A 22,959-nucleotide genomic window follows, 5' to 3' on the forward strand; every position below is an offset into this window, starting at 1 on the left:
TATTTCAGGTATTTAACGAAAGAGGAGTTCCGTTGCAAATGTGACGGAAGAGAGTCGCATCTGACGCAAACTAGCGTGAAAAGAAATGCGCGCAGTCTGTTGCCTGCGCCAAGTGTTTGCGAGTGGTTCCTTAGGTGAACTTCATTCGAGCAAGCCTGCGGTAGGCTGAGCGCCATGTCTGATGAAGCTGCATGCATCTCCAGGTGCCTTTGTTACTGAATGGAATGCGATTGTTGGATGAGCAGGCGACAACATGAAAATGTAAGCGTGCTGAGGCTCACAGATTCATATCAAAGGGTAAACGGTCTCATTCTTCTTTCTTTGAAAAATCATTTGCTGTATTGCGAGCAGACTGCTCCTAGGCCAAGGCTGAGCTACGAGAGCAGTCTTACCTGGCCCAGAGCCATATGCGACAGCGCAGAGGATTATGGGAGTTAATCCGGCCCCACCTTAACTTTCCCACTGCGACTCAGAGTAGGCAGGCGAGTAGCACAACAGGGTCACATGACCCTCATCCAACTCATACTTACCTGGCAGGGGAGATACCATGATCACGAAGGTGGTTCACCCAGGGCGAGGCATAGCCATTGCACTGCGGCTGTGCTGACCCCTGCGAATTCCCCAAATGTGGGAATCTCGACTGCATAATTTCTGGTAGTGGGGGACTGCGTTCGCGCTCTCCCCTGTATTTCAGGTATTTAAGGAAAGAGGAGTTCCGTTGCAAATGCGACGGAAGAGAGTCGCATCTGACGCAAACTAGCGTGAAAAGAAATGCGCGCAGTCTGTTGCCTGCGCCAAGTGTTTGCGAGTGGTTCCTTAGGTGAACTTCATTCGAGCAAGCCTGCGGTAGGCTGAGCGCCATGTCTGATGAAGCTGCATGCATCTCCAGGTGCCTTTGTTACTGAATGGAATGCGATTGTTGGATGAGCAGGCGACAACATGAAAATGTAAGCGTGCTGAGGCTCACAGATTCATATCAAAGGGTAAACGGTCTCATTCTTCTTTCTTTGAAAAATCATTTGCTGTATTGCGAGCAGACTGCTCCTAGGCCAAGGCTGAGCTACGAGAGCAGTCTTACCTGGCCCAGAGCCATATGCGACAGCGCAGAGGATTATGGGAGTTAATCCAGCCCCACCTTAACTTTCCCACTGCGACTCAGAGTAGGCAGGCGAGTAGCACAACAGGGTCACATGACCCTCATCCAACTCATACTTACCTGGCAGGGGAGATACCATGATCACGAAGGTGGTTCACCCAGGGCGAGGCATAGCCATTGCACTGCGGCTATGCTGACCCCTGCGAATTCCCCAAATGTGGGAATCTCGACTGCATAATTTCTGGTAGTGGGGGACTGCGTTCGCGCTCTCCCCTGTATTTCAGGTATTTAACGAAAGAGGAGTTCCGTTGCAAATGCGACGGAAGAGAGTCGCATCTGACGCAAACTAGCGTGAAAAGAAATGCGCGCAGTCTGTTGCCTGCGCCAAGTGTTTGCGAGTGGTTCCTTAGGTGAACTTCATTCGAGCAAGCCTGCGGTAGGCTGAGCGCCATGTCTGATGAAGCTGCATGCATCTCCAGGTGCCTTTGTTACTGAATGGAATGCGATTGTTGGATGAGCAGGCGACAACATGAAAATGTAAGCGTGCTGAGGCTCACAGATTCATATCAAAGGGTAAACGGTCTCATTCTTCTTTCTTTGAAAAATCATTTGCTGTATTGCGAGCAGACTGCTCCTAGGCCAAGGCTGAGCTACGAGAGCAGTCTTACCTGGCCCAGAGCCATATGCGACAGCGCAGAGGATTATGGGAGTTAATCCGGCCCCACCTTAACTTTCCCACTGCGACTCAGAGTAGGCAGGCGAGTAGCACAACAGGGTCACATGACCCTCATCCAACTCATACTTACCTGGCAGGGGAGATACCATGATCACGAAGGTGGTTCACCCAGGGCGAGGCATAGCCATTGCACTGCGGCTGTGCTGACCCCTGCGAATTCCCCAAATGTGGGAATCTCGACTGCATAATTTCTGGTAGTGGGGGACTGCGTTCGCGCTCTCCCCTGTATTTCAGGTATTTAAGGAAAGAGGAGTTCCGTTGCAAATGCGACGGAAGAGAGTCGCATCTGACGCAAACTAGCGTGAAAAGAAATGCGCGCAGTCTGTTGCCTGCGCCAAGTGTTTGCGAGTGGTTCCTTAGGTGAACTTCATTCGAGCAAGCCTGCGGTAGGCTGAGCGCCATGTCTGATGAAGCTGCATGCATCTCCAGGTGCCTTTGTTACTGAATGGAATGCGATTGTTGGATGAGCAGGCGACAACATGAAAATGTAAGCGTGCTGAGGCTCACAGATTCATATCAAAGGGTAAACGGTCTCATTCTTCTTTCTTTGAAAAATCATTTGCTGTATTGCGAGCAGACTGCTCCTAGGCCAAGGCTGAGCTACGAGAGCAGTCTTACCTGGCCCAGAGCCATATGCGACAGCGCAGAGGATTATGGGAGTTAATCCGGCCCCACCTTAACTTTCCCACTGCGACTCAGAGTAGGCAGGCGAGTAGCACAACAGGGTCACATGACCCTCATCCAACTCATACTTACCTGGCAGGGGAGATACCATGATCACGAAGGTGGTTCACCCAGGGCGAGGCATAGCCATTGCACTGCGGCTGTGCTGACCCCTGCGAATTCCCCAAATGTGGGAATCTCGACTGCATAATTTCTGGTAGTGGGGGACTGCGTTCGCGCTCTCCCCTGTATTTCAGGTGTTTAACGAAAGAGGAGTTCCGTTGCAAATGCGACGGAAGAGAGTCGCATCTGACGCAAACTAGCGTGAAAAGAAATGCGCGCAGTCTGTTGCCTGCGCCAAGTGTTTGCGAGTGGTTCCTTAGGTGAACTTCATTCGAGCAAGCCTGCGGTAGGCTGAGCGCCATGTCTGATGAAGCTGCATGCATCTCCAGGTGCCTTTGTTACTGAATGGAATGCGATTGTTGGATGAGCAGGCGACAACATGAAAATGTAAGCGTGCTGAGGCTCACAGATTCATATCAAAGGGTAAACGGTCTCATTCTTCTTTCTTTGAAAAATCATTTGCTGTATTGCGAGCAGACTGCTCCTAGGCCAAGGCTGAGCTACGAGAGCAGTCTTACCTGGCCCAGAGCCATATGCGACAGCGCAGAGGATTATGGGAGTTAATCCGGCCCCACCTTAACTTTCCCACTGCGACTCAGAGTAGGCAGGCGAGTAGCACAACAGGGTCACATGACCCTCATCCAACTCATACTTACCTGGCAGGGGAGATACCATGATCACGAAGGTGGTTCACCCAGGGCGAGGCATAGCCATTGCACTGCGGCTGTGCTGACCCCTGCGAATTCCCCAAATGTGGGAATCTCGACTGCATAATTTCTGGTAGTGGGGGACTGCGTTCGCGCTCTCCCCTGTATTTCAGGTATTTAACGAAAGAGGAGTTCTGTTGCAAATGCGACGGAAGAGAGTCGCATCTGACGCAAACTAGCGTGAAAAGAAATGCACGCAGTCTGTTGCCTGCGCCAAGTGTTTGCGAGTGGTTCCTTAGGTGAACTTCATTCGAGCAAGCCTGCGGTAGGCTGAGCGCCATGTCTGATGAAGCTGCATGCATCTCCAGGTGCCTTTGTTACTGAATGGAATGCGATTGTTGGATGAGCAGGCGACAACATGAAAATGTAAGCGTGCTGAGGCTCACAGATTCATATCAAAGGGTGAACGGTCTCATTCTTCTTTCTTTGAAAAATCATTTGCTGTATTGCGAGCAGACTGCTCCTAGGCCAAGGCTGAGCTACGAGAGCAGTCTTACCTGGCCCAGAGCCATATGCGACAGCGCAGAGGATTATGGGAGTTAATCCGGCCCCACCTTAACTTTCCCACTGCGACTCAGAGTAGGCAGGCGAGTAGCACAACAGGGTCACATGACCCTCATCCAACTCATACTTACCTGGCAGGGGAGATACCATGATCACGAAGGTGGTTCACCCAGGGCGAGGCATAGCCATTGCACTGCGGCTGTGCTGACCCCTGCGAATTCCCCAAATGTGGGAATCTCGACTGCATAATTTCTGGTAGTGGGGGACTGCGTTCGCGCTCTCCCCTGTATTTCAGGTGTTTAACGAAAGAGGAGTTCCGTTGCAAATGCGACGGAAGAGAGTCGCATCTGACGCCAACTAGCGTGAAAAGAAATGCGCGCAGTCTGTTGCCTGCGCCAAGTGTTTGCGAGTGGTTCCTTAGGTGAACTTCATTCGAGCAAGCCTGCGGTAGGCTGAGCGCCATGTCTGATGAAGCTGCATGCATCTCCAGGTGCCTTTGTTACTGAATGGAATGCGATTGTTGGATGAGCAGGCGACAACATGAAAATGTAAGCGTGCTGAGGCTCACAGATTCATATCAAAGGGTAAACGGTCTCATTCTTCTTTCTTTGAAAAATCATTTGCTGTATTGCGAGCAGACTGCTCCTAGGCCAAGGCTGAGCTACGAGAGCAGTCTTACCTGGCCCAGAGCCATATGCGACAGCGCAGAGGATTATGGGAGTTAATCCGGCCCCACCTTAACTTTCCCACTGCGACTCAGAGTAGGCAGGCGAGTAGCACAACAGGGTCACATGACCCTCATCCAACTCATACTTACCTGGCAGGGGAGATACCATGATCACGAAGGTGGTTCACCCAGGGCGAGGCATAGCCATTGCACTGCGGCTGTGCTGACCCCTGCGAATTCCCCAAATGTGGGAATCTCGACTGCATAATTTCTGGTAGTGGGGGACTGCGTTCGCGCTCTCCCCTGTATTTCAGGTGTTTAACGAAAGAGGAGTTCCGTTGCAAATGCGACGGAAGAGAGTCGCATCTGACGCAAACTAGCGTGAAAAGAAATGCGCGCAGTCTGTTGCCTGCGCCAAGTGTTTGCGAGTGGTTCCTTAGGTGAACTTCATTCGAGCAAGCCTGCGGTAGGCTGAGCGCCATGTCTGATGAAGCTGCATGCATCTCCAGGTGCCTTTGTTACTGAATGGAATGCGATTGTTGGATGAGCAGGCGACAACATGAAAATGTAAGCGTGCTGAGGCTCACAGATTCATATCAAAGGGTAAACGGTCTCATTCTTCTTTCTTTGAAAAATCATTTGCTGTATTGCGAGCAGACTGCTCCTAGGCCAAGGCTGAGCTACGAGAGCAGTCTTACCTGGCCCAGAGCCATATGCGACAGCGCAGAGGATTATGGGAGTTAATCCGGCCCCACCTTAACTTTCCCACTGCGACTCAGAGTAGGCAGGCGAGTAGCACAACAGGGTCACATGACCCTCATCCAACTCATACTTACCTGGCAGGGGAGATACCATGATCACGAAGGTGGTTCACCCAGGGCGAGGCATAGCCATTGCACTGCGGCTGTGCTGACCCCTGCGAATTCCCCAAATGTGGGAATCTCGACTGCATAATTTCTGGTAGTGGGGGACTGCGTTCGCGCTCTCCCCTGTATTTCAGGTGTTTAACGAAAGAGGAGTTCCGTTGCAAATGCGACGGAAGAGAGTCGCATCTGACGCAAACTAGCGTGAAAAGAAATGCGCGCAGTCTGTTGCCTGCGCCAAGTGTTTGCGAGTGGTTCCTTAGGTGAACTTCATTCGAGCAAGCCTGCGGTAGGCTGAGCGCCATGTCTGATGAAGCTGCATGCATCTCCAGGTGCCTTTGTTACTGAATGGAATGCGATTGTTGGATGAGCAGGCGACAACATGAAAATGTAAGCGTGCTGAGGCTCACAGATTCATATCAAAGGGTAAACGGTCTCATTCTTCTTTCTTTGAAAAATCATTTGCTGTATTGCGAGCAGACTGCTCCTAGGCCAAGGCTGAGCTACGAGAGCAGTCTTACCTGGCCCAGAGCCATATGCGACAGCGCAGAGGATTATGGGAGTTAATCCGGCCCCACCTTAACTTTCCCACTGCGACTCAGAGTAGGCAGGCGAGTAGCACAACAGGGTCACATGACCCTCATCCAACTCATACTTACCTGGCAGGGGAGATACCATGATCACGAAGGTGGTTCACCCAGGGCGAGGCATAGCCATTGCACTGCGGCTGTGCTGACCCCTGCGAATTCCCCAAATGTGGGAATCTCGACTGCATAATTTCTGGTAGTGGGGGACTGCGTTCGCGCTCTCCCCTGTATTTCAGGTATTTAACGAAAGAGGAGTTCCGTTGCAAATGCGACGGAAGAGAGTCGCATCTGACGCAAACTAGCGTGAAAAGAAATGTGCGCAGTCTGTTGCCTGCGCCAAGTGTTTGCGAGTGGTTCCTTAGGTGAACTTCATTCGAGCAAGCCTGCGGTAGGCTGAGCGCCATGTCTGATGAAGCTGCATGCATCTCCAGGTGCCTTTGTTACTGAATGGAATGCGATTGTTGGATGAGCAGGCGACAACATGAAAATGTAAGCGTGCTGAGGCTCACAGATTCATATCAAAGGGTAAACGGTCTCATTCTTCTTTCTTTGAAAAATCATTTGCTGTATTGCGAGCAGACTGCTCCTAGGCCAAGGCTGAGCTACGAGAGCAGTCTTACCTGGCCCAGAGCCATATGCGACAGCGCAGAGGATTATGGGAGTTAATCCGGCCCCACCTTAACTTTCCCACTGCGACTCAGAGTAGGCAGGCGAGTAGCACAACAGGGTCACATGACCCTCATCCAACTCATACTTACCTGGCAGGGGAGATACCATGATCACGAAGGTGGTTCACCCAGGGCGAGGCATAGCCATTGCACTGCGGCTGTGCTGACCCCTGCGAATTCCCCAAATGTGGGAATCTCGACTGCATAATTTCTGGTAGTGGGGGACTGCGTTCGCGCTCTCCCCTGTATTTCAGGTGTTTAACGAAAGAGGAGTTCCGTTGCAAATGCGACGGAAGAGAGTCGCATCTGACGCAAACTAGCGTGAAAAGAAATGCGCGCAGTCTGTTGCCTGCGCCAAGTGTTTGCGAGTGGTTCCTTAGGTGAACTTCATTCGAGCAAGCCTGCGGTAGGCTGAGCGCCATGTCTGATGAAGCTGCATGCATCTCCAGGTGCCTTTGTTACTGAATGGAATGCGATTGTTGGATGAGCAGGCGACAACATGAAAATGTAAGCGTGCTGAGGCTCACAGATTCATATCAAAGGGTAAACGGTCTCATTCTTCTTTCTTTGAAAAATCATTTGCTGTATTGCGAGCAGACTGCTCCTAGGCCAAGGCTGAGCTACGAGAGCAGTCTTACCTGGCCCAGAGCCATATGCGACAGCGCAGAGGATTATGGGAGTTAATCCGGCCCCACCTTAACTTTCCCACTGCGACTCAGAGTAGGCAGGCGAGTAGCACAACAGGGTCACATGACCCTCATCCAACTCATACTTACCTGGCAGGGGAGATACCATGATCACGAAGGTGGTTCACCCAGGGCGAGGCATAGCCATTGCACTGCGGCTGTGCTGACCCCTGCGAATTCCCCAAATGTGGGAATCTCGACTGCATAATTTCTGGTAGTGGGGGACTGCGTTCGCGCTCTCCCCTGTATTTCAGGTGTTTAACGAAAGAGGAGTTCCGTTGCAAATGCGACGGAAGAGAGTCGCATCTGACGCAAACTAGAGTGAAAAGAAATGCGCGCAGTCTGTTGCCTGCGCCAAGTGTTTGCGAGTGGTTCCTTAGGTGAACTTCATTCGAGCAAGCCTGCGGTAGGCTGAGCGCCATGTCTGATGAAGCTGCATGCATCTCCAGGTGCCTTTGTTACTGAATGGAATGCGATTGTTGGATGAGCAGGCGACAACATGAAAATGTAAGCGTGCTGAGGCTCACAGATTCATATCAAAGGGTAAACGGTCTCATTCTTCTTTCTTTGAAAAATCATTTGCTGTATTGCGAGCAGACTGCTCCTAGGCCAAGGCTGAGCTACGAGAGCAGTCTTACCTGGCCCAGAGCCATATGCGACAGCGCAGAGGATTATGGGAGTTAATCCGGCCCCACCTTAACTTTCCCACTGCGACTCAGAGTAGGCAGGCGAGTAGCACAACAGGGTCACATGACCCTCATCCAACTCATACTTACCTGGCAGGGGAGATACCATGATCACGAAGGTGGTTCACCCAGGGCGAGGCATAGCCATTGCACTGCGGCTGTGCTGACCCCTGCGAATTCCCCAAATGTGGGAATCTCGACTGCATAATTTCTGGTAGTGGGGGACTGCGTTCGCGCTCTCCCCTGTATTTCAGGTATTTAACGAAAGAGGAGTTCCGTTGCAAATGCGACGGAAGAGAGTCGCATCTGACGCAAACTAGCGTGAAAAGAAATGTGCGCAGTCTGTTGCCTGCGCCAAGTGTTTGCGAGTGGTTCCTTAGGTGAACTTCATTCGAGCAAGCCTGCGGTAGGCTGAGCGCCATGTCTGATGAAGCTGCATGCATCTCCAGGTGCCTTTGTTACTGAATGGAATGCGATTGTTGGATGAGCAGGCGACAACATGAAAATGTAAGCGTGCTGAGGCTCACAGATTCATATCAAAGGGTAAACGGTCTCATTCTTCTTTCTTTGAAAAATCATTTGCTGTATTGCGAGCAGACTGCTCCTAGGCCAAGGCTGAGCTACGAGAGCAGTCTTACCTGGCCCAGAGCCATATGCGACAGCGCAGAGGATTATGGGAGTTAATCCAGCCCCACCTTAACTTTCCCACTGCGACTCAGAGTAGGCAGGCGAGTAGCACAACAGGGTCACATGACCCTCATCCAACTCATACTTACCTGGCAGGGGAGATACCATGATCACGAAGGTGGTTCACCCAGGGCGAGGCATAGCCATTGCACTGCGGCTATGCTGACCCCTGCGAATTCCCCAAATGTGGGAATCTCGACTGCATAATTTCTGGTAGTGGGGGACTGCGTTCGCGCTCTCCCCTGTATTTCAGGTATTTAACGAAAGAGGAGTTCCGTTGCAAATGCGACGGAAGAGAGTCGCATCTGACGCAAACTAGCGTGAAAAGAAATGCGCGCAGTCTGTTGCCTGCGCCAAGTGTTTGCGAGTGGTTCCTTAGGTGAACTTCATTCGAGCAAGCCTGCGGTAGGCTGAGCGCCATGTCTGATGAAGCTGCATGCATCTCCAGGTGCCTTTGTTACTGAATGGAATGCGATTGTTGGATGAGCAGGCGACAACATGAAAATGTAAGCGTGCTGAGGCTCACAGATTCATATCAAAGGGTAAACGGTCTCATTCTTCTTTCTTTGAAAAATCATTTGCTGTATTGCGAGCAGACTGCTCCTAGGCCAAGGCTGAGCTACGAGAGCAGTCTTACCTGGCCCAGAGCCATATGCGACAGCGCAGAGGATTATGGGAGTTAATCCGGCCCCACCTTAACTTTCCCACTGCGACTCAGAGTAGGCAGGCGAGTAGCACAACAGGGTCACATGACCCTCATCCAACTCATACTTACCTGGCAGGGGAGATACCATGATCACGAAGGTGGTTCACCCAGGGCGAGGCATAGCCATTGCACTGCGGCTGTGCTGACCCCTGCGAATTCCCCAAATGTGGGAATCTCGACTGCATAATTTCTGGTAGTGGGGGACTGCGTTCGCGCTCTCCCCTGTATTTCAGGTATTTAACGAAAGAGGAGTTCCGTTGCAAATGCGACGGAAGAGAGTCGCATCTGACGCAAACTAGCGTGAAAAGAAATGCGCGCAGTCTGTTGCCTGCGCCAAGTGTTTGCGAGTGGTTCCTTAGGTGAACTTCATTCGAGCAAGCCTGCGGTAGGCTGAGCGCCATGTCTGATGAAGCTGCATGCATCTCCAGGTGCCTTTGTTACTGAATGGAATGCGATTGTTGGATGAGCAGGCGACAACATGAAAATGTAAGCGTGCTGAGGCTCACAGATTCATATCAAAGGGTAAACGGTCTCATTCTTCTTTCTTTGAAAAATCATTTGCTGTATTGCGAGCAGACTGCTCCTAGGCCAAGGCTGAGCTACGAGAGCAGTCTTACCTGGCCCAGAGCCATATGCGACAGCGCAGAGGATTATGGGAGTTAATCCAGCCCCACCTTAACTTTCCCACTGCGACTCAGAGTAGGCAGGCGAGTAGCACAACAGGGTCACATGACCCTCATCCAACTCATACTTACCTGGCAGGGGAGATACCATGATCACGAAGGTGGTTCACCCAGAGCGAGGCATAGCCATTGCACTGCGGCTGTGCTGACCCCTGCGAATTCCCCAAATGTGGGAATCTCGACTGCATAATTTCTGGTAGTGGGGGACTGCGTTCGCGCTCTCCCCTGTATTTCAGGTATTTAACGAAAGAGGAGTTCCGTTGCAAATGCGACGGAAGAGAGTCGCATCTGACGCAAACTAGCGTGAAAAGAAATGCGCGCAGTCTGTTGCCTGCGCCAAGTGTTTGCGAGTGGTTCCTTAGGTGAACTTCATTCGAGCAAGCCTGCGGTAGGCTGAGCGCCATGTCTGATGAAGCTGCATGCATCTCCAGGTGCCTTTGTTACTGAATGGAATGCGATTGTTGGATGAGCAGGCGACAACATGAAAATGTAAGCGTGCTGAGGCTCACAGATTCATATCAAAGGGTAAACGGTCTCATTCTTCTTTCTTTGAAAAATCATTTGCTGTATTGCGAGCAGACTGCTCCTAGGCCAAGGCTGAGCTACGAGAGCAGTCTTACCTGGCCCAGAGCCATATGCGACAGCGCAGAGGATTATGGGAGTTAATCCGGCCCCACCTTAACTTTCCCACTGCGACTCAGAGTAGGCAGGCGAGTAGCACAACAGGGTCACATGACCCTCATCCAACTCATACTTACCTGGCAGGGGAGATACCATGATCACGAAGGTGGTTCACCCAGGGCGAGGCATAGCCATTGCACTGCGGCTGTGCTGACCCCTGCGAATTCCCCAAATGTGGGAATCTCGACTGCATAATTTCTGGTAGTGGGGGACTGCGTTCGCGCTCTCCCCTGTATTTCAGGTATTTAACGAAAGAGGAGTTCCGTTGCAAATGCGACGGAAGAGAGTCGCATCTGACGCAAACTAGCGTGAAAAGAAATGCGCGCAGTCTGTTACCTGCGCCAAGTGTTTGCGAGTGGTTCCTTAGGTGAACTTCATTCGAGCAAGCCTGCGGTAGGCTGAGCGCCATGTCTGATGAAGCTGCATGCATCTCCAGGTGCCTTTGTTACTGAATGGAATGCGATTGTTGGATGAGCAGGCGACAACATGAAAATGTAAGCGTGCTGAGGCTCACAGATTCATATCAAAGGGTAAACGGTCTCATTCTTCTTTCTTTGAAAAATCATTTGCTGTATTGCGAGCAGACTGCTCCTAGGCCAAGGCTGAGCTACGAGAGCAGTCTTACCTGGCCCAGAGCCATATGCGACAGCGCAGAGGATTATGGGAGTTAATCCGGCCCCACCTTAACTTTCCCACTGCGACTCAGAGTAGGCAGGCGAGTAGCACAACAGGGTCACATGACCCTCATCCAACTCATACTTACCTGGCAGGGGAAATACCATGATCACGAAGGTGGTTCACCCAGGGCGAGGCATAGCCATTGCACTGCGGCTGTGCTGACCCCTGCGAATTCCCCAAATGTGGGAATCTCGACTGCATAATTTCTGGTAGTGGGGGACTGCGTTCGCGCTCTCCCCTGTATTTCAGGTGTTTAACGAAAGAGGAGTTCCGTTGCAAATGCGACGGAAGAGAGTCGCATCTGACGCAAACTAGCGTGAAAAGAAATGCGCGCAGTCTGTTGCCTGCGCCAAGTGTTTGCGAGTGGTTCCTTAGGTGAACTTCATTCGAGCAAGCCTGCGGTAGGCTGAGCGCCATGTCTGATGAAGCTGCATGCATCTCCAGGTGCCTTTGTTACTGAATGGAATGCGATTGTTGGATGAGCAGGCGACAACATGAAAATGTAAGCGTGCTGAGGCTCACAGATTCATATCAAAGGGTAAACGGTCTCATTCTTCTTTCTTTGAAAAATCATTTGCTGTATTGCGAGCAGACTGCTCCTAGGCCAAGGCTGAGCTACGAGAGCAGTCTTACCTGGCCCAGAGCCATATGCGACAGCGCAGAGGATTATGGGAGTTAATCCGGCCCCACCTTAACTTTCCCACTGCGACTCAGAGTAGGCAGGCGAGTAGCACAACAGGGTCACATGACCCTCATCCAACTCATACTTACCTGGCAGGGGAGATACCATGATCACGAAGGTGGTTCACCCAGGGCGAGGCATAGCCATTGCACTGCGGCTGTGCTGACCCCTGCGAATTCCCCAAATGTGGGAATCTCGACTGCATAATTTCTGGTAGTGGGGGACTGCGTTCGCGCTCTCCCCTGTATTTCAGGTGTTTAACGAAAGAGGAGTTCCGTTGCAAATGCGACGGAAGAGAGTCGCATCTGACGCAAACTAGCGTGAAAAGAAATGCGCACAGTCTGTTGCCTGCGCCAAGTGTTTGCGAGTGGTTCCTTAGGTGAACTTCATTCGAGCAAGCCTGCGGTAGGCTGAGCGCCATGTCTGATGAAGCTGCATGCATCTCCAGGTGCCTTTGTTACTGAATGGAATGCGATTGTTGGATGAGCAGGCGACAACATGAAAATGTAAGCGTGCTGAGGCTCACAGATTCATATCAAAGGGTAAACGGTCTCATTCTTCTTTCTTTGAAAAATCATTTGCTGTATTGCGAGCAGACTGCTCCTAGGCCAAGGCTGAGCTACGAGAGCAGTCTTACCTGGCCCAGAGCCATATGCGACAGCGCAGAGGATTATGGGAGTTAATCCGGCCCCACCTTAACTTTCCCACTGCGACTCAGAGTAGGCAGGCGAGTAGCACAACAGGGTCACATGACCCTCATCCAACTCATACTTACCTGGCAGGGGAGATACCATGATCACGAAGGTGGTTCACCCAGGGCGAGGCATAGCCATTGCACTGCGGCTGTGCTGACCCCTGCGAATTCCCCAAATGTGGGAATCTCGACTGCATAATTTCTGGTAGTGGGGGACTGCGTTCGCGCTCTCCCCTGTATTTCAGGTGTTTAACGAAAGAGGAGTTCCGTTGCAAATGCGACGGAAGAGAGTCGCATCTGACGCAAACTAGCGTGAAAAGAAATGCGCGCAGTCTGTTGCCTGCGCCAAGTGTTTGCGAGTGGTTCCTTAGGTGAACTTCATTCGAGCAAGCCTGCGGTAGGCTGAGCGCCATGTCTGATGAAGCTGCATGCATCTCCAGGTGCCTTTGTTACTGAATGGAATGCGATTGTTGGATGAGCAGGCGACAACATGAAAATGTAAGCGTGCTGAGGCTCACAGATTCATATCAAAGGGTAAACGGTCTCATTCTTCTTTCTTTGAAAAATCATTTGCTGTATTGCGAGCAGACTGCTCCTAGGCCAAGGCTGAGCTACGAGAGCAGTCTTACCTGGCCCAGAGCCATATGCGACAGCGCAGAGGATTATGGGAGTTAATCCGGCCCCACCTTAACTTTCCCACTGCGACTCAGAGTAGGCAGGCGAGTAGCACAACAGGGTCACATGACCCTCATCCAACTCATACTTACCTGGCAGGGGAGATACCATGATCACGAAGGTGGTTCACCCAGGGCGAGGCATAGCCATTGCACTGCGGCTGTGCTGACCCCTGCGAATTCCCCAAATGTGGGAATCTCGACTGCATAATTTCTGGTAGTGGGGGACTGCGTTCGCGCTCTCCCCTGTATTTCAGGTGTTTAACGAAAGAGGAGTTCCGTTGCAAATGCGACGGAAGAGAGTCGCATCTGACGCAAACTAGCGTGAAAAGAAATGCGCGCAGTCTGTTGCCTGCGCCAAGTGTTTGCGAGTGGTTCCTTAGGTGAACTTCATTCGAGCAAGCCTGCGGTAGGCTGAGCGCCATGTCTGATGAAGCTGCATGCATCTCCAGGTGCCTTTGTTACTGAATGGAATGCGATTGTTGGATGAGCAGGCGACAACATGAAAATGTAAGCGTGCTGAGGCTCACAGATTCATATCAAAGGGTAAACGGTCTCATTCTTCTTTCTTTGAAAAATCATTTGCTGTATTGCGAGCAGACTGCTCCTAGGCCAAGGCTGAGCTACGAGAGCAGTCTTACCTGGCCCAGAGCCATATGCGACAGCGCAGAGGATTATGGGAGTTAATCCGGCCCCACCTTAACTTTCCCACTGCGACTCAGAGTAGGCAGGCGAGTAGCACAACAGGGTCACATGACCCTCATCCAACTCATACTTACCTGGCAGGGGAGATACCATGATCACGAAGGTGGTTCACCCAGGGCGAGGCATAGCCATTGCACTGCGGCTGTGCTGACCCCTGCGAATTCCCCAAATGTGGGAATCTCGACTGCATAATTTCTGGTAGTGGGGGACTGCGTTCGCGCTCTCCCCTGTATTTCAGGTATTTAACGAAAGAGGAGTTCCGTTGCAAATGCGACGGAAGAGAGTCGCATCTGACGCAAACTAGCGTGAAAAGAAATGTGCGCAGTCTGTTGCCTGCGCCAAGTGTTTGCGAGTGGTTCCTTAGGTGAACTTCATTCGAGCAAGCCTGCGGTAGGCTGAGCGCCATGTCTGATGAAGCTGCATGCATCTCCAGGTGCCTTTGTTACTGAATGGAATGCGATTGTTGGATGAGCAGGCGACAACATGAAAATGTAAGCGTGCTGAGGCTCACAGATTCATATCAAAGGGTAAACGGTCTCATTCTTCTTTCTTTGAAAAATCATTTGCTGTATTGCGAGCAGACTGCTCCTAGGCCAAGGCTGAGCTACGAGAGCAGTCTTACCTGGCCCAGAGCCATATGCGACAGCGCAGAGGATTATGGGAGTTAATCCGGCCCCACCTTAACTTTCCCACTGCGACTCAGAGTAGGCAGGCGAGTAGCACAACAGGGTCACATGACCCTCATCCAACTCATACTTACCTGGCAGGGGAGATACCATGATCACGAAGGTGGTTCACCCAGGGCGAGGCATAGCCATTGCACTGCGGCTGTGCTGACCCCTGCGAATTCCCCAAATGTGGGAATCTCGACTGCATAATTTCTGGTAGTGGGGGACTGCGTTCGCGCTCTCCCCTGTATTTCAGGTGTTTAACGAAAGAGGAGTTCCGTTGCAAATGCGACGGAAGAGAGTCGCATCTGACGCAAACTAGCGTGAAAAGAAATGCGCGCAGTCTGTTGCCTGCGCCAAGTGTTTGCGAGTGGTTCCTTAGGTGAACTTCATTCGAGCAAGCCTGCGGTAGGCTGAGCGCCATGTCTGATGAAGCTGCATGCATCTCCAGGTGCCTTTGTTACTGAATGGAATGCGATTGTTGGATGAGCAGGCGACAACATGAAAATGTAAGCGTGCTGAGGCTCACAGATTCATATCAAAGGGTAAACGGTCTCATTCTTCTTTCTTTGAAAAATCATTTGCTGTATTGCGAGCAGACTGCTCCTAGGCCAAGGCTGAGCTACGAGAGCAGTCTTACCTGGCCCAGAGCCATATGCGACAGCGCAGAGGATTATGGGAGTTAATCCGGCCCCACCTTAACTTTCCCACTGCGACTCAGAGTAGGCAGGCGAGTAGCACAACAGGGTCACATGACCCTCATCCAACTCATACTTACCTGGCAGGGGAGATACCATGATCACGAAGGTGGTTCACCCAGGGCGAGGCATAGCCATTGCACTGCGGCTGTGCTGACCCCTGCGAATTCCCCAAATGTGGGAATCTCGACTGCATAATTTCTGGTAGTGGGGGACTGCGTTCGCGCTCTCCCCTGTATTTCAGGTGTTTAACGAAAGAGGAGTTCCGTTGCAAATGCGACGGAAGAGAGTCGCATCTGACGCAAACTAGCGTGAAAAGAAATGCGCGCAGTCTGTTGCCTGCGCCAAGTGTTTGCGAGTGGTTCCTTAGGTGAACTTCATTCGAGCAAGCCTGCGGTAGGCTGAGCGCCATGTCTGATGAAGCTGCATGCATCTCCAGGTGCCTTTGTTACTGAATGGAATGCGATTGTTGGATGAGCAGGCGACAACATGAAAATGTAAGCGTGCTGAGGCTCACAGATTCATATCAAAGGGTAAACGGTCTCATTCTTCTTTCTTTGAAAAATCATTTGCTGTATTGCGAGCAGACTGCTCCTAGGCCAAGGCTGAGCTACGAGAGCAGTCTTACCTGGCCCAGAGCCATATGCGACAGCGCAGAGGATTATGGGAGTTAATCCGGCCCCACCTTAACTTTCCCACTGCGACTCAGAGTAGGCAGGCGAGTAGCACAACAGGGTCACATGACCCTCAGCCAACTCATACTTACCTGGCAGAGGAGATACCATGATCACGAAGGTGGTTCACCCAGAGCGAGGCATAGGCATTGCACTGCGGCTGTGCTGACCCCTGCGAATTCCCCAAATGTGGGAATCTCGACTGCATAATTTCTGGTAGTGGGGGACTGCGTTCGCGCTCTCCCCTGTATTTCAGGTGTTTAACGAAAGAGGAGTTCCGTTGCAAATGTGACGGAAGAGAGTCGCATCTGACGCAAACTAGCGTGAAAAGAAATGCGCGCAGTCTGTTGCCTGCGCCAAGTGTTTGCGAGTGGTTCCTTAGGTGAACTTCATTCGAGCAAGCCTGCGGTAGGCTGAGCGCCATGTCTGATGAAGCTGCATGCATCTCCAGGTGCCTTTGTTACTGAATGGAATGCGATTGTTGGATGAGCAGGCGACAACATGAAAATGTAAGCGTGCTGAGGCTCACAGATTCATATCAAAGGGTAAACGGTCTCATTCTTCTTTCTTTGAAAAATCATTTGCTGTATTGCGAGCAGACTGCTCCTAGGCCAAGGCTGAGCTACGAGAGCAGTCTTACCTGGCCCAGAGCCATATGCGACAGCGCAGAGGATTATGGGAGTTAATCCGGCCCCACCTTAACTTTCCCACTGCGACTCAGAGTAGGCAGGCGAGTAGCACAACAGGGTCACATGACCCTCATCCAACTCATACTTACCTGGCAGGGGAGATACCATGATCACGAAGGTGGTTCACCCAGGGCGAGGCATAGCCATTGCACTGCGGCTGTGCTGACCCCTGCGAATTCCCCAAATGTGGGAATCTCGACTGCATAATTTCTGGTAGTGGGGGACTGCGTTCGCGCTCTCCCCTGTATTTCAGGTATTTAACGAAAGAGGAGTTCCGTTGCAAATGCGACGGAAGAGAGTCGCATCTGACGCAAACTAGCGTGAAAAGAAATGTGCGCAGTCTGTTGCCTGCGCCAAGTGTTTGCGAGTGGTTCCTTAGGTGAACTTCATTCGAGCAAGCCTGCGGTAGGCTGAGCGCCATGTCTGATGAAGCTGCATGCATCTCCAGGTGCCTTTGTTACTGAATGGAATGCGATTGTTGGATGAGCAGGCGACAACATGAAAATGTAAGCGTGCTGAGGCTCACAGATTCATATCAAAGGGTAAACGGTCTCATTCTTCTTTCTTTGAAAAATCATTTGCTGTATTGCGAGCAGACTGCTCCTAGGCCAAGGCTGAGCTACGAGAGCAGTCTTACCTGGCCCAGAGCCATATGCGACAGCGCAGAGGATTATGGGAGTTAATCCGGCCCCACCTTAACTTTCCCACTGCGACTCAGAGTAGGCAGGCGAGTAGCACAACAGGGTCACATGACCCTCATCCAACTCATACTTACCTGGCAGGGGAGATACCATGATCACGAAGGTGGTTCACCCAGGGCGAGGCATAGCCATTGCACTGCGGCTGTGCTGACCCCTGCGAATTCCCCAAATGTGGGAATCTCGACTGCATAATTTCTGGTAGTGGGGGACTGCGTTCGCGCTCTCCCCTGTATTTCAGGTGTTTAACGAAAGAGGAGTTCCGTTGCAAATGCGACGGAAGAGAGTCGCATCTGACGCAAACTAGCGTGAAAAGAAATGCGCGCAGTCTGTTGCCTGCGCCAAGTGTTTGCGAGTGGTTCCTTAGGTGAACTTCATTCGAGCAAGCCTGCGGTAGGCTGAGCGCCATGTCTGATGAAGCTGCATGCATCTCCAGGTGCCTTTGTTACTGAATGGAATGCGATTGTTGGATGAGCAGGCGACAACATGAAAATGTAAGCGTGCTGAGGCTCACAGATTCATATCAAAGGGTAAACGGTCTCATTCTTCTTTCTTTGAAAAATCATTTGCTGTATTGCGAGCAGACTGCTCCTAGGCCAAGGCTGAGCTACGAGAGCAGTCTTACCTGGCCCAGAGCCATATGCGACAGCGCAGAGGATTATGGGAGTTAATCCGGCCCCACCTTAACTTTCCCACTGCGACTCAGAGTAGGCAGGCGAGTAGCACAACAGGGTCACATGACCCTCATCCAACTCATACTTACCTGGCAGGGGAGATACCATGATCACGAAGGTGGTTCACCCAGGGCGAGGCATAGCCATTGCACTGCGGCTGTGCTGACCCCTGCGAATTCCCCAAATGTGGGAATCTCGACTGCATAATTTCTGGTAGTGGGGGACTGCGTTCGCGCTCTCCCCTGTATTTCAGGTGTTTAACGAAAGAGGAGTTCCGTTGCAAATGCGACGGAAGAGAGTCGCATCTGACGCAAACTAGCGTGAAAAGAAATGCGCGCAGTCTGTTGCCTGCGCCAAGTGTTTGCGAGTGGTTCCTTAGGTGAACTTCATTCGAGCAAGCCTGCGGTAGGCTGAGCGCCATGTCTGATGAAGCTGCATGCATCTCCAGGTGCCTTTGTTACTGAATGGAATGCGATTGTTGGATGAGCAGGCGACAACATGAAAATGTAAGCGTGCTGAGGCTCACAGATTCATATCAAAGGGTAAACGGTCTCATTCTTCTTTCTTTGAAAAATCATTTGCTGTATTGCGAGCAGACTGCTCCTAGGCCAAGGCTGAGCTACGAGAGCAGTCTTACCTGGCCCAGAGCCATATGCGACAGCGCAGAGGATTATGGGAGTTAATCCGGCCCCACCTTAACTTTCCCACTGCGACTCAGAGTAGGCAGGCGAGTAGCACAACAGGGTCACATGACCCTCATCCAACTCATACTTACCTGGCAGGGGAGATACCATGATCACGAAGGTGGTTCACCCAGGGCGAGGCATAGCCATTGCACTGCGGCTGTGCTGACCCCTGCGAATTCCCCAAATGTGGGAATCTCGACTGCATAATTTCTGGTAGTGGGGGACTGCGTTCGCGCTCTCCCCTGTATTTCAGGTGTTTAACGAAAGAGGAGTTCCGTTGCAAATGCGACGGAAGAGAGTCGCATCTGACGCAAACTAGCGTGAAAAGAAATGCGCGCAGTCTGTTGCCTGCGCCAAGTGTTTGCGAGTGGTTCCTTAGGTGAACTTCATTCGAGCAAGCCTGCGGTAGGCTGAGCGCCATGTCTGATGAAGCTGCATGCATCTCCAGGTGCCTTTGTTACTGAATGGAATGCGATTGTTGGATGAGCAGGCGACAACATGAAAATGTAAGCGTGCTGAGGCTCACAGATTCATATCAAAGGGTAAACGGTCTCATTCTTCTTTCTTTGAAAAATCATTTGCTGTATTGCGAGCAGACTGCTCCTAGGCCAAGGCTGAGCTACGAGAGCAGTCTTACCTGGCCCAGAGCCATATGCGACAGCGCAGAGGATTATGGGAGTTAATCCGGCCCCACCTTAACTTTCCCACTGCGACTCAGAGTAGGCAGGCGAGTAGCACAACAGGGTCACATGACCCTCAGCCAACTCATACTTACCTGGCAGAGGAGATACCATGATCACGAAGGTGGTTCACCCAGAGCGAGGCATAGGCATTGCACTGCGGCTGTGCTGACCCCTGCGAATTCCCCAAATGTGGGAATCTCGACTGCATAATTTCTGGTAGTGGGGGACTGCGTTCGCGCTCTCCCCTGTATTTCAGGTGTTTAACGAAAGAGGAGTTCCGTTGCAAATGTGACGGAAGAGAGTCGCATCTGACGCAAACTAGCGTGAAAAGAAATGCGCGCAGTCTGTTGCCTGCGCCAAGTGTTTGCGAGTGGTTCCTTAGGTGAACTTCATTCGAGCAAGCCTGCGGTAGGCTGAGCGCCATGTCTGATGAAGCTGCATGCATCTCCAGGTGCCTTTGTTACTGAATGGAATGCGATTGTTGGATGAGCAGGCGACAACATGAAAATGTAAGCGTGCTGAGGCTCACAGATTCATATCAAAGGGTAAACGGTCTCATTCTTCTTTCTTTGAAAAATCATTTGCTGTATTGCGAGCAGACTGCTCCTAGGCCAAGGCTGAGCTACGAGAGCAGTCTTACCTGGCCCAGAGCCATATGCGACAGCGCAGAGGATTATGGGAGTTAATCCGGCCCCACCTTAACTTTCCCACTGCGACTCAGAGTAGGCAGGCGAGTAGCACAACAGGGTCACATGACCCTCATCCAACTCATACTTACCTGGCAGGGGAGATACCATGATCACGAAGGTGGTTCACCCAGGGCGAGGCATAGCCATTGCACTGCGGCTGTGCTGACCCCTGCGAATTCCCCAAATGTGGGAATCTCGACTGCATAATTTCTGGTAGTGGGGGACTGCGTTCGCGCTCTCCCCTGTATTTCAGGTGTTTAACGAAAGAGGAGTTCCGTTGCAAATGCGACGGAAGAGAGTCGCGTCTGACGCAAACTAGCGTGAAAAGAAATGCGCGCAGTCTGTTGCCTGCGCCAAGTGTTTGCGAGTGGTTCCTTAGGTGAACTTCATTCGAGCAAGCCTGCGGTAGGCTGAGCGCCATGTCTGATGAAGCTGCATGCATCTCCAGGTGCCTTTGTTACTGAATGGAATGCGATTGTTGGATGAGCAGGCGACAACATGAAAATGTAAGCGTGCTGAGGCTCACAGATTCATATCAAAGGGTAAACGGTCTCATTCTTCTTTCTTTGAAAAATCATTTGCTGTATTGCGAGCAGACTGCTCCTAGGCCAAGGCTGAGCTACGAGAGCAGTCTTACCTGGCCCAGAGCCATATGCGACAGCGCAGAGGATTATGGGAGTTAATCCGGCCCCACCTTAACTTTCCCACTGCGACTCAGAGTAGGCAGGCGAGTAGCACAACAGGGTCACATGACCCTCAGCCAACTCATACTTACCTGGCAGAGGAGATACCATGATCACGAAGGTGGTTCACCCAGGGCGAGGCATAGCCATTGCACTGCGGCTGTGCTGACCCCTGCGAATTCCCCAAATGTGGGAATCTCGACTGCATAATTTCTGGTAGTGGGGGACTGCGTTCGCGCTCTCCCCTGTATTTCAGGTGTTTAACGAAAGAGGAGTTCCGTTGCAAATGCGACGGAAGAGAGTCGCATCTGACGCAAACTAGCGTGAAAAGAAATGCGCGCAGTCTGTTGCCTGCGCCAAGTGTTTGCGAGTGGTTCCTTAGGTGAACTTCATTCGAGCAAGCCTGCGGTAGGCTGAGCGCCATGTCTGATGAAGCTGCATGCATCTCCAGGTGCCTTTGTTACTGAATGGAATGCGATTGTTGGATGAGCAGGCGACAACATGAAAATGTAAGCGTGCTGAGGCTCACAGATTCATATCAAAGGGTAAACGGTCTCATTCTTCTTTCTTTGAAAAATCATTTGCTGTATTGCGAGCAGACTGCTCCTAGGCCAAGGCTGAGCTACGAGAGCAGTCTTACCTGGCCCAGAGCCATATGCGACAGCGCAGAGGATTATGGGAGTTAATCCGGCCCCACCTTAACTTTCCCACTGCGACTCAGAGTAGGCAGGCGAGTAGCACAACAGGGTCACATGACCCTCATCCAACTCATACTTACCTGGCAGGGGAGATACCATGATCACGAAGGTGGTTCACCCAGGGCGAGGCATAGCCATTGCACTGCGGCTGTGCTGACCCCTGCGAATTCCCCAAATGTGGGAATCTCGACTGCATAATTTCTGGTAGTGGGGGACTGCGTTCGCGCTCTCCCCTGTATTTCAGGTATTTAACGAAAGAGGAGTTCCGTTGCAAATGCGACGGAAGAGAGTCGCGTCTGACGCAAACTAGCGTGAAAAGAAATGCGCGCAGTCTGTTGCCTGCGCCAAGTGTTTGCGAGTGGTTCCTTAGGTGAACTTCATTCGAGCAAGCCTGCGGTAGGCTGAGCGCCATGTCTGATGAAGCTGCATGCATCTCCAGGTGCCTTTGTTACTGAATGGAATGCGATTGTTGGATGAGCAGGCGACAACATGAAAATGTAAGCGTGCTGAGGCTCACAGATTCATATCAAAGGGTAAACGGTCTCATTCTTCTTTCTTTGAAAAATCATTTGCTGTATTGCGAGCAGACTGCTCCTAGGCCAAGGCTGAGCTACGAGAGCAGTCTTACCTGGCCCAGAGCCATATGCGACAGCGCAGAGGATTATGGGAGTTAATCCGGCCCCACCTTAACTTTCCCACTGCGACTCAGAGTAGGCAGGCGAGTAGCACAACAGGGTCACATGACCCTCAGCCAACTCATACTTACCTGGCAGAGGAGATACCATGATCACGAAGGTGGTTCACCCAGGGCGAGGCATAGCCATTGCACTGCGGCTGTGCTGACCCCTGCGAATTCCCCAAATGTGGGAATCTCGACTGCATAATTTCTGGTAGTGGGGGACTGCGTTCGCGCTCTCCCCTGTATTTCAGGTGTTTAACGAAAGAGGAGTTCCGTTGCAAATGCGACGGAAGAGAGTCGCATCTGACGCAAACTAGCGTGAAAAGAAATGCGCGCAGTCTGTTGCCTGCGCCAAGTGTTTGCGAGTGGTTCCTTAGGTGAACTTCATTCGAGCAAGCCTGCGGTAGGCTGAGCGCCATGTCTGATGAAGCTGCATGCATCTCCAGGTGCCTTTGTTACTGAATGGAATGCGATTGTTGGATGAGCAGGCGACAACATGAAAATGTAAGCGTGCTGAGGCTCACAGATTCATATCAAAGGGTAAACGGTCTCATTCTTCTTTCT

At 51.6% G+C, this 22,959-nt stretch overlaps 33 non-coding genes across 33 annotated transcripts; all 33 read left to right on the plus strand.

Moving 5' to 3' along the window:
• The first annotated feature begins 522 nt into the window (after positions 1-522).
• Positions 523-686, plus strand: LOC125749989 (U1 spliceosomal RNA). Its single transcript, XR_007400266.1, has one exon. It is a non-coding gene; the product is annotated as a U1 spliceosomal RNA (small nuclear RNA).
• Positions 687-1,208: 522 nt separating this feature from the next.
• Positions 1,209-1,372, plus strand: LOC125749745 (U1 spliceosomal RNA). Its single transcript, XR_007400039.1, has one exon. It is a non-coding gene; the product is annotated as a U1 spliceosomal RNA (small nuclear RNA).
• A 522-nt stretch (positions 1,373-1,894) lies between these two features.
• LOC125749990 (U1 spliceosomal RNA) lies at positions 1,895-2,058 on the plus strand. Its single transcript, XR_007400267.1, has one exon. It is a non-coding gene; the product is annotated as a U1 spliceosomal RNA (small nuclear RNA).
• Positions 2,059-2,580: 522 nt separating this feature from the next.
• LOC125749693 (U1 spliceosomal RNA) lies at positions 2,581-2,744 on the plus strand. Its single transcript, XR_007399990.1, has one exon. It is a non-coding gene; the product is annotated as a U1 spliceosomal RNA (small nuclear RNA).
• A 522-nt stretch (positions 2,745-3,266) lies between these two features.
• Positions 3,267-3,430, plus strand: LOC125749694 (U1 spliceosomal RNA). Its single transcript, XR_007399991.1, has one exon. It is a non-coding gene; the product is annotated as a U1 spliceosomal RNA (small nuclear RNA).
• Positions 3,431-3,952: 522 nt separating this feature from the next.
• LOC125749695 (U1 spliceosomal RNA) lies at positions 3,953-4,116 on the plus strand. Its single transcript, XR_007399992.1, has one exon. It is a non-coding gene; the product is annotated as a U1 spliceosomal RNA (small nuclear RNA).
• Positions 4,117-4,638: 522 nt separating this feature from the next.
• LOC125749696 (U1 spliceosomal RNA) lies at positions 4,639-4,802 on the plus strand. The gene has a single exon (XR_007399993.1). It is a non-coding gene; the product is annotated as a U1 spliceosomal RNA (small nuclear RNA).
• Positions 4,803-5,324: 522 nt separating this feature from the next.
• On the plus strand, positions 5,325-5,488 carry LOC125749697 (U1 spliceosomal RNA). Its single transcript, XR_007399994.1, has one exon. It is a non-coding gene; the product is annotated as a U1 spliceosomal RNA (small nuclear RNA).
• A 522-nt stretch (positions 5,489-6,010) lies between these two features.
• LOC125749699 (U1 spliceosomal RNA) lies at positions 6,011-6,174 on the plus strand. Its single transcript, XR_007399996.1, has one exon. It is a non-coding gene; the product is annotated as a U1 spliceosomal RNA (small nuclear RNA).
• A 522-nt stretch (positions 6,175-6,696) lies between these two features.
• On the plus strand, positions 6,697-6,860 carry LOC125749700 (U1 spliceosomal RNA). Its single transcript, XR_007399997.1, has one exon. It is a non-coding gene; the product is annotated as a U1 spliceosomal RNA (small nuclear RNA).
• Positions 6,861-7,382: 522 nt separating this feature from the next.
• Positions 7,383-7,546, plus strand: LOC125749701 (U1 spliceosomal RNA). The gene has a single exon (XR_007399998.1). It is a non-coding gene; the product is annotated as a U1 spliceosomal RNA (small nuclear RNA).
• A 522-nt stretch (positions 7,547-8,068) lies between these two features.
• Positions 8,069-8,232, plus strand: LOC125749702 (U1 spliceosomal RNA). Its single transcript, XR_007399999.1, has one exon. It is a non-coding gene; the product is annotated as a U1 spliceosomal RNA (small nuclear RNA).
• A 522-nt stretch (positions 8,233-8,754) lies between these two features.
• Positions 8,755-8,918, plus strand: LOC125749757 (U1 spliceosomal RNA). The gene has a single exon (XR_007400050.1). It is a non-coding gene; the product is annotated as a U1 spliceosomal RNA (small nuclear RNA).
• Positions 8,919-9,440: 522 nt separating this feature from the next.
• Positions 9,441-9,604, plus strand: LOC125749703 (U1 spliceosomal RNA). Its single transcript, XR_007400000.1, has one exon. It is a non-coding gene; the product is annotated as a U1 spliceosomal RNA (small nuclear RNA).
• A 522-nt stretch (positions 9,605-10,126) lies between these two features.
• LOC125749916 (U1 spliceosomal RNA) lies at positions 10,127-10,290 on the plus strand. The gene has a single exon (XR_007400204.1). It is a non-coding gene; the product is annotated as a U1 spliceosomal RNA (small nuclear RNA).
• Positions 10,291-10,812: 522 nt separating this feature from the next.
• On the plus strand, positions 10,813-10,976 carry LOC125749704 (U1 spliceosomal RNA). The gene has a single exon (XR_007400001.1). It is a non-coding gene; the product is annotated as a U1 spliceosomal RNA (small nuclear RNA).
• A 522-nt stretch (positions 10,977-11,498) lies between these two features.
• Positions 11,499-11,662, plus strand: LOC125749894 (U1 spliceosomal RNA). Its single transcript, XR_007400182.1, has one exon. It is a non-coding gene; the product is annotated as a U1 spliceosomal RNA (small nuclear RNA).
• Positions 11,663-12,184: 522 nt separating this feature from the next.
• LOC125749705 (U1 spliceosomal RNA) lies at positions 12,185-12,348 on the plus strand. The gene has a single exon (XR_007400002.1). It is a non-coding gene; the product is annotated as a U1 spliceosomal RNA (small nuclear RNA).
• Positions 12,349-12,870: 522 nt separating this feature from the next.
• LOC125749706 (U1 spliceosomal RNA) lies at positions 12,871-13,034 on the plus strand. The gene has a single exon (XR_007400003.1). It is a non-coding gene; the product is annotated as a U1 spliceosomal RNA (small nuclear RNA).
• A 522-nt stretch (positions 13,035-13,556) lies between these two features.
• On the plus strand, positions 13,557-13,720 carry LOC125749707 (U1 spliceosomal RNA). The gene has a single exon (XR_007400004.1). It is a non-coding gene; the product is annotated as a U1 spliceosomal RNA (small nuclear RNA).
• Positions 13,721-14,242: 522 nt separating this feature from the next.
• Positions 14,243-14,406, plus strand: LOC125749709 (U1 spliceosomal RNA). The gene has a single exon (XR_007400005.1). It is a non-coding gene; the product is annotated as a U1 spliceosomal RNA (small nuclear RNA).
• Positions 14,407-14,928: 522 nt separating this feature from the next.
• On the plus strand, positions 14,929-15,092 carry LOC125749711 (U1 spliceosomal RNA). Its single transcript, XR_007400007.1, has one exon. It is a non-coding gene; the product is annotated as a U1 spliceosomal RNA (small nuclear RNA).
• Positions 15,093-15,614: 522 nt separating this feature from the next.
• LOC125749712 (U1 spliceosomal RNA) lies at positions 15,615-15,778 on the plus strand. Its single transcript, XR_007400008.1, has one exon. It is a non-coding gene; the product is annotated as a U1 spliceosomal RNA (small nuclear RNA).
• Positions 15,779-16,300: 522 nt separating this feature from the next.
• Positions 16,301-16,464, plus strand: LOC125749942 (U1 spliceosomal RNA). Its single transcript, XR_007400229.1, has one exon. It is a non-coding gene; the product is annotated as a U1 spliceosomal RNA (small nuclear RNA).
• A 522-nt stretch (positions 16,465-16,986) lies between these two features.
• On the plus strand, positions 16,987-17,150 carry LOC125749713 (U1 spliceosomal RNA). The gene has a single exon (XR_007400009.1). It is a non-coding gene; the product is annotated as a U1 spliceosomal RNA (small nuclear RNA).
• Positions 17,151-17,672: 522 nt separating this feature from the next.
• LOC125749714 (U1 spliceosomal RNA) lies at positions 17,673-17,836 on the plus strand. Its single transcript, XR_007400010.1, has one exon. It is a non-coding gene; the product is annotated as a U1 spliceosomal RNA (small nuclear RNA).
• A 522-nt stretch (positions 17,837-18,358) lies between these two features.
• Positions 18,359-18,522, plus strand: LOC125749715 (U1 spliceosomal RNA). The gene has a single exon (XR_007400011.1). It is a non-coding gene; the product is annotated as a U1 spliceosomal RNA (small nuclear RNA).
• A 522-nt stretch (positions 18,523-19,044) lies between these two features.
• Positions 19,045-19,208, plus strand: LOC125749716 (U1 spliceosomal RNA). Its single transcript, XR_007400012.1, has one exon. It is a non-coding gene; the product is annotated as a U1 spliceosomal RNA (small nuclear RNA).
• Positions 19,209-19,730: 522 nt separating this feature from the next.
• On the plus strand, positions 19,731-19,894 carry LOC125749943 (U1 spliceosomal RNA). The gene has a single exon (XR_007400230.1). It is a non-coding gene; the product is annotated as a U1 spliceosomal RNA (small nuclear RNA).
• A 522-nt stretch (positions 19,895-20,416) lies between these two features.
• LOC125749717 (U1 spliceosomal RNA) lies at positions 20,417-20,580 on the plus strand. Its single transcript, XR_007400013.1, has one exon. It is a non-coding gene; the product is annotated as a U1 spliceosomal RNA (small nuclear RNA).
• Positions 20,581-21,102: 522 nt separating this feature from the next.
• Positions 21,103-21,266, plus strand: LOC125749849 (U1 spliceosomal RNA). Its single transcript, XR_007400139.1, has one exon. It is a non-coding gene; the product is annotated as a U1 spliceosomal RNA (small nuclear RNA).
• A 522-nt stretch (positions 21,267-21,788) lies between these two features.
• On the plus strand, positions 21,789-21,952 carry LOC125749718 (U1 spliceosomal RNA). The gene has a single exon (XR_007400014.1). It is a non-coding gene; the product is annotated as a U1 spliceosomal RNA (small nuclear RNA).
• Positions 21,953-22,474: 522 nt separating this feature from the next.
• On the plus strand, positions 22,475-22,638 carry LOC125749851 (U1 spliceosomal RNA). The gene has a single exon (XR_007400141.1). It is a non-coding gene; the product is annotated as a U1 spliceosomal RNA (small nuclear RNA).
• The last annotated feature ends 321 nt before the right edge of the window (positions 22,639-22,959 follow it).

This window comes from Brienomyrus brachyistius, chromosome 9 (genome assembly GCF_023856365.1).
Source record: "Brienomyrus brachyistius isolate T26 chromosome 9, BBRACH_0.4, whole genome shotgun sequence".
NCBI lineage: Eukaryota > Metazoa > Chordata > Actinopteri > Osteoglossiformes > Mormyridae > Brienomyrus > Brienomyrus brachyistius.